Here is a 7433-nt window from a genome sequence, read left to right as displayed (position 1 = left end):
GCTTTTATATATGAAAATGTGCGCAATTTCATGTAGAATACAAAAAATAACTTATTGTTGTAGCTTTTATCAATGGACTTAGCATATAGGTTATAGACTGCTTTAGGAAAGTTGGATACCTTGAGAAACTCAAGTACCGCCAAATACTTCTTGTAAAATGTTTTTGCGGGTACTCTTTTATTTGCCATGATCAGGTACTATTTGTTTGCCACAATGTTAAGAAGTTAATTTACTTAAATCTTCAAATTGCTCAGTGACCTTGCAATGCCAAAGTGGCCTCTGGTCATTGATGGTTAAAAATCTATACCATTTTGTTGATCAGCTATAATTTCATGAAGTAATTTTGCTCCATTTTAGTCAAGAGGAACTGGAAATATTTGACTGCTACTATAGTTAAACTGTAACTGAGGTTCAGCATTTTCTTTAGTTCTTCAGTGTTTATAATTATCTTTGGTTCTGTGAGGTTTCAAAATGACTGAGAATTTAGATGAGGTCAAAATAATACTCTCCTCCGATTAGCAAAAATACTTCAGCAGCAGTGTGTTTCATTTCTGAAGTCAGGGGTTTCAGCCACCTATTTTTTTTTACAAAGCGCCCAAATGTTTTCCAGTTAATGAACAACAATTGTCACCTACCATACATGTTGCCTGCATTATGGGAACAGCTCTAAACCATGCTTGCTACTCCGTTACCCTGGAATTGTCGAATGCAGTTTTAGTAGCAGTACAGTCAGCAAGGCTTTGATCAGCGACACTCAGACGAGTACCTCTCTAAAGGCATATCCAAAGTTCACCCCTATTTTTGTATTTTGTGAATAAAATGAATGTGAAATGTAAGTTTTTTCATTAGTCTGTTTATTAAGAGTAAAGGCATTTTTTCTTAAGCACTAATTATATACAGTCTGCCTTCATATGGGCCATAACTTTTAACAACTGTTCAAATTTCATTTTTAAACTGACATATTTTATAGATTACAGTACTGACATATTCTATAGATTACAGTAAAGTAACACCTACCTGACATATTCAAACTACCTTCCTCTCATGTTAGGCTTCAAAAAGACAGGATGTTTTAGAATCTAGATTCTTTAAATTTCAAAGTACTACAAGCTTTTCAAGACATTCAGTCTTCATCAGCATTCAGTCTTCATCAGGTACTGATGCACTAAGCAGATAACAGCTACACTTGGATGTGGATGTGTGCGGTCCTCCCTACACCTGATGTTGGGAGGACTAATACATATACCTGACAACTATGCTTTCAAAAACTCCTAGTACTTTAAAAATGAAAGAATCTGGAAGACCATCCCATCTCCAAGCCTAACATGGTTTTAGTTAGTTAGTTATAAATGATTTGTTTAACCAGACCTCTGAACTCTTTTAGGGTTCTTCTCAGGCTGGGACTAACATGGTTTTAATATATATACACAGTGAAGTAGTGTGGTTATTTAGTTAACCAAATACATGAGGAAACAAAATAGTTAAGGGGTTGTTGTAGCTATTATAACAGTATGCTAGTTGTGATGAATGAATGAAAGAATGAAATTTGGGTCATTCTGCCCAGCACTGAGGCAAGGAGGCCATTTTTCTCTACACTGCCATATTGGTGCTGAGTGTCCTTATTTCCAGTGCTGGTTTACAGTATATGGCCCAAATTTCATTCATTTATTCACTGTAACTATTCATGTAGTTTTCATAACTACAATGACCTCTTAACTACTTTGTTTCCTCTTGTATTGGGTTACTATGAAAACTGACAAAATTTGGAAGTTTAAATTTCATTTACACAACAATAAAGCCAAAATGACCTCTTAATTAGTGTGTTTCCTCAACTTTCAGTTGCACACACACTTTTATTTTTGGATGCACTATTCTAAAGACCTTGAAACCAATATGAGAAATAAATGCAAAAACTTTTCCCTCCTAGATGTGATTTGAACACATGCACCCATTATGAGAAGGGGCAGTGCTAAACAATTACGCAATGAAAATCCTTCATTGTGTAGTGGGTCAGCATTTACCTTGTCTTTCTAATGAGTGTTTAAATTCTACCTTGGGTGGAAGAGACCCTTCAATCATTTCCACTTTCACATGCAACGCTTTCAACTGAAAGACATTTCCAAACATATGAGGAAATCTAAAAGTTAAGGAGGCCATTATGGCTAATGCAAATTTACAGAATGTTTGCACAGTACAATGCAGTCCTACAAATTGGAATACAACACAATTTATGTAAATACCAGCAATGTTGAGCACATAGGTTTATGAAAAGCAAAACCTGGATACTTTTGCGCATTTCAGAATGAGCACATAGGTTTATGCAAAGCATAACCTGGATACTTTTACACATTCAGAATTATCATATTCAAGCACATGAAACAGTGATTTGGAACCAATTAGGTGATTAGAGAATGTGACAATACTGTAATCTGGTAAATACCAAAGAGCTACTCAGCAGCTTCTATACACCTCTTGTAAAGGGAAATTCCCAAACCTATATAATTAAATAGTAGATACCAGTAGCAGAAATAGCAGTCCATGCTCATTATCTCCACCCAACCAAGATATGATCTGGTGAAAGCATGACCCTGTGAGGGCTCCCTTACTTGAAAATGTAACTGGACATGCCAATTCAGTTTAACAATGTATAGTTAAAATTTTTTTTATACTGTGTGGTGAGATCACAATGGTGCCTAGTCAAATGCTTTGAAGTTTAAGATTTTAACAAATACTGTACAAAGTTAACTACTGATGACTACAGTTCCAAATGAAAATAGAGCAACATCATCTCTGGAATATGAGTAATTAAATAATTTAATATTGTCTTTAAATTAATCTCCTTTCAACATAAAATTTTACAAGATTCCAAACCAATACCTGAGGAGACATTATGTTTTGAGATTAAGACTTTGCTGAATTAAGTCAGGTATCTTCAAGTATGAAACCAAATGAAGAGACTGGAACAGTTTCTAGATTTTACCAATTTCTTACCTTAGACCTGCCAACACCAAATTAGTATAAAAAAGCCACTAATCAAATATTTTAAAAAATGAAGCAATGTTTTCCCTTATCAATAATAACAAAGTACTTCAAAATTATTACATCCTTGGAAAAATTTCAATTCTGATGCAGTCTCTGAGGGTGGCCATGATATCAAATGTACTAAACAGATCACTTAACCTTAAGCTAGGAACAACTGTTAGATAATTAGTGTCCAAGTGTTAAGTTGGCTGGCCAGAAGTCGCCCTGTGGGCTGGAGGTTGTGGACCTCTGGCTATGACAAATTTGATCGCAGAATAACGTCTTCATGGATTTTGAGTATGGACAGAATCCAGTAATCTGTAATAAACGAGAAGTTGTAAAACTTGTCGTCTCCTTTGTTCAATGAACTTTTCAAGGTTTCAGTTGAACAATGAAACTACTGCTACAGTGTACAATTATGATGATTCACATTATCCCCACACTATAACAACAGTAGAAGTTGACAAATACTATGGCAATGCAACATAACATCTACTCAGCCTGTGACACCTCCAGCAGAGGCTGGTGTTTCACAGACCAATGTGCATGAGCTTACTCTACATGTTCAGGCAGTGATAAATGGTAAATATTGTAAATACTGGATCATTGTACAGAGTTGTTTCATTGTTTCTGCTTTTATGTATTTGCCAATGGCCTTCACCAAAGATATCTAATAAATTGCATGCGCCCAAAACTACTATATAGTATTAAGATAACATTCTGCAGATACAACATTACAAAGTTTGGGGGTGCACAAGATGATTTTTCATGAATTTAAAAAAATCCCTGCACTGTGAGTTCATGATTGCCAATACAATCCCCCAATCAAACCTTGGAACAACTCTGGATATGAAGAGGCAAATTTATTAAGAACATGCTGTAGCATTACATAAAAAACTTTGCAAGTGAAGATTATGAAAAAATAAATAGTAAAAACTCAAAACAAATATAAAAGAATATGAGGCAGGAAACTTCTAAAGCCATAAAAAAAAGGACACCCTTGCCTCTTGAAAGACTATTACCTCAAAAGAGGGTGAAACTTACAAGTCATTAAGGTTCTCAAGGTAACACTAAGAAAAGACATGTCCTATCCTCACTTTATATATTTTGTTCTTTTACTTTCCCCTTCACTATCGTTTTGCGTTTTCACCTGTTAATACTCACACCAGCACAAAAAAATTTAAAACTTTCCCACTTAATCTGACATTTACTAAGCAAAATGTTATTTTCATAATAAAATTAAGTTTCATATATACTTACCAAGTGATTACATACTTTCCACTTGTGCGGCAGCTTAAAATTTAAAATTTGCTCTGATTGTTTAGTGCAGGTGACCAGTCCTGCCCACTAATGGAAATACAGTACTAGGGGCGACTTAGCAGACAACCTCATTCTGTTTCTGCCCGTATGTCCATCAGAGGGAAGGAGGTTGGGCTCTGACTCTGCAATTGCTTGCTGAGTATATATGAAACTTAATTTTATTATGAAAATAACATTTTCATATAAGTAACTTACCAAGTAATTATGTAATGAATTTGAAATAGAAAAAAGCTGCTAGCATTGGAAAACAATGCTTGTCACTTCCTTATCAGAAAAGAGAGCCATTGCAGGAGAATACTGCCTCTGGTTGGTGCCCATCTTAACTTGCAGTGGCGCAGCAGTATAGCCGAGGATCGACTCTACTTAAGTGGGAGCTTTGCAGCCAATGAGTATTCTGTTGGCTGGCAGAGCATCATTAAGTGCCCTTGCCCTGTGCACAGTACCAAAAAATAAAAAAGAACCAGTTAACTTTGTCACCTACAATGAAATAAAACAACTACCACTGAGAGCAGTGGGTGCTCCAGGTACATTGTAACCTCCTGGCTCACCAAAATATTCTGCACCTTACTACAACGTGAAGAGACAGGAGGAGAAAATCCTCTGCTTCCTCCCTCAGTGCCATGCCAATTACTAATAATGGTCCCAAGGTACTGCAAAAATTTTCAGACACTTTTGACTTCAAGGATAATTTAGAATTGACAAACTATTACACATCTAGTTGGCTGATTGCCAAATGGAAGTGAGTGACATGTTGAGCCTGAAAGCTAATGAGGTAGAGGCAATTCTGGCATCTTAGCTTTCCTTTAACAGGTAGGCAAATCATTCTCCTGAATCTGAAAGTGAGACAGGATCTTGTCTGGACACTCTAGGTATGGGTTGCTAAGATCTTTATGTTTACATACTAAGGCTAGCATTGCTCTATGCTGCTTGAAGGTGGAAGAAGAGAGGCCCCTTGGCGGTCCTCAGGTATAGGAGGAGTTCCGCAATCTGAGCTAAAGAGGGGAATTCGCCATTACACTATCAATGGAAGACTGCCTACTTAGATTGGAGTACTTGGCAAGAAGACTACTGTCTGCATCTTGCAACGGTCTGTAAATCTGTCCGAGAAGTCGTCCACCCATTAGTGGTATCTGTTGAAGTGAGGTTGTCCGAGTAGATATGGAATGTGGAAGGAGTCGTGAAGAGTCCACCAACAACTACATCTGGTTTGGGAACCCATATCATGGTCCAGAATGGAGCTAAGTGTGTCATCGTTACATTGTGATTAACCTGAAAACTTGTTCAGCCCTTCCTTGACCAAACTGGAATGCAGAAGGGCATTAAAGGTCCAGGTTGGACCTAACTTGCAGTATGGTATCAGTTGCCCGTGCAAGAGGGTCTAGGATTGGAGAGTGAAATGAGGAAGGCAACTTTCTTGAGGTGGCAAACTGAGCAATAATCGACCAGTCCCATAGATTCCACAGATTCTGCCCGACCAAGGGATCCAAGGTCCACATGGCAGGAAGGACAAGCTTCTGACAGTTCAGTGCGTCCGCCATAACTAATTTGTGTGCCCTGAAAAAGTCAAGTGACTAGACAACTTGATTTGATGTGCCCTTCATAGGAGTTCTCTGCTGACTGGTTGGAGAGTGAGAAAGAGAGAGCAAGTCTCCTTGCTTCCTTCTTTTACATATGCTTAAGGACTGTGGTCTTGAACCAAGATTACCAGTCTAGGTGTGAAAAAGTGTCGAGAAGCATTGAAACTGTGAGTGCAAAGCTTTCAGCTATCTGACAGACATGAGAGTATACTTAGTAATGTGGTCTTGTGACAATATTACTACAGTCTAGGAGTGAAATAGGGTCAATAAGCTTTCAAGTCGTAAGTGAAAAGCTTTCAGCTATCTGAGAAGCTTCTGTTCCTCAGAGGGTTGTGTCCTGGAAACTAACCAGTTCCCCAAGCAGGCTTCAAACCCAGATCCTAGGTGTTTGGATGAAAAACTAGGTCTGGGTTTGGAGTATGAAGGCACTTCCTTTCCAATGGTTTATGTTCGGACAACCATTACTGAAGGTCTGACCTAATTCAGGCATAAAGGGAAAAAACAAAAGTGTCCAGCTGCGTTTCCCTGCCCCAAATGTTAGGAGACATCCTTGCACTTTCCTTCAAAGGTAATCAAAGTCAGTCATCCAGGTAAAGAATGAAGTTCCAGAACATGAAGTCAAGCACTAAAGGAGTGAGGACTCGAGAGTAGGCTTGCCATAGAGAGGCCGTAACACAGATCCTTGCATTAGAGCACTCTGTCCTGCCAGACAGACTTGAGATACTCCCAGAGTCTGGAAGGGACATGGAAGGATACTTCTTGCATAACTCAGGTCTTCATCCAAACGCCCCTGGAGACTGGATGACAGGATTGTCTGGTTCATCTTTATCCTGAATTTCGTCTTCTATTCTAAGAGAAAAAAGGGGCGTTTTGGGCCGTGCAGATTCGCTGACTACTATGAGGTTGTGGTCTTGCGGACAACCCAGGGAACTTACAGATACTTGTCCTGACCCGCAGACCACCATGCAGACTAGCTGCCGACCCTGCGGACTCTTTGACAGTCAACGGACACTTGGACACTCGAGCGGGCTTGATTATAATGCACTCAATAACAATATGTACAGGCTGAAGACACACGTGGAAAACATGGAAACCTAGCACGGACAGAACTGTGGGTTTGACAAACTGATCCAAACAATTCTGCAGAACACAGTTCTCTCAACTGTGTCCTAAGGAAGAGGAAATGTAGGCCCGGAGGCAAAAATAACTTGGCCGAATGCGATTGTGTAACTCCCTCAGCAGTAAAAGAGCACCCAAGTTTTCCCTTCTTGAGGTTTCAAAGTAAAGAGTGGAGATCTCTAAAGACATCTCAATTATCCTTACCCACACAGGACACGACTCAGAGACCAACCGAGGAAATGTCTCTCAACTAAAAACTGGAAGTCCTCTAACTACTTGAACCAAAGCTCCTGCTGTCTTAGAGGAGGGAGCTTTCTTCACGAAGCTCAAAAATACAGGACATGAATGTCCTTCAAAAAGGGGACCTCTCTATATGCAAACTAATGCTCTCCATAT

The 7433-nt window shown here is 38.8% G+C and overlaps 1 protein-coding gene across 1 annotated transcript in view; it reads right to left on the bottom strand.

The window, feature by feature from the left end:
- Window positions 1-831: 831 nt before the first annotated feature.
- LOC136845522 (transmembrane protease serine 9-like) overlaps window positions 832-7433 on the bottom strand; it is a 657893-nt gene continuing 651291 nt past the window's right edge. The window contains exon 21 of the mRNA XM_067115701.1: window positions 832-3339. The gene's annotated coding sequence lies outside the window, so the exon portion shown is untranslated. The remainder of the gene's footprint in view (window positions 3340-7433) is intronic.

Source organism: Macrobrachium rosenbergii, chromosome 14 (assembly GCF_040412425.1).
Source record: "Macrobrachium rosenbergii isolate ZJJX-2024 chromosome 14, ASM4041242v1, whole genome shotgun sequence".
Lineage (NCBI taxonomy): Eukaryota > Metazoa > Arthropoda > Malacostraca > Decapoda > Palaemonidae > Macrobrachium > Macrobrachium rosenbergii.
Note: the sequence above shows the minus strand (reverse complement) of the source record. Positions and strands in the feature narration are given on the sequence as shown.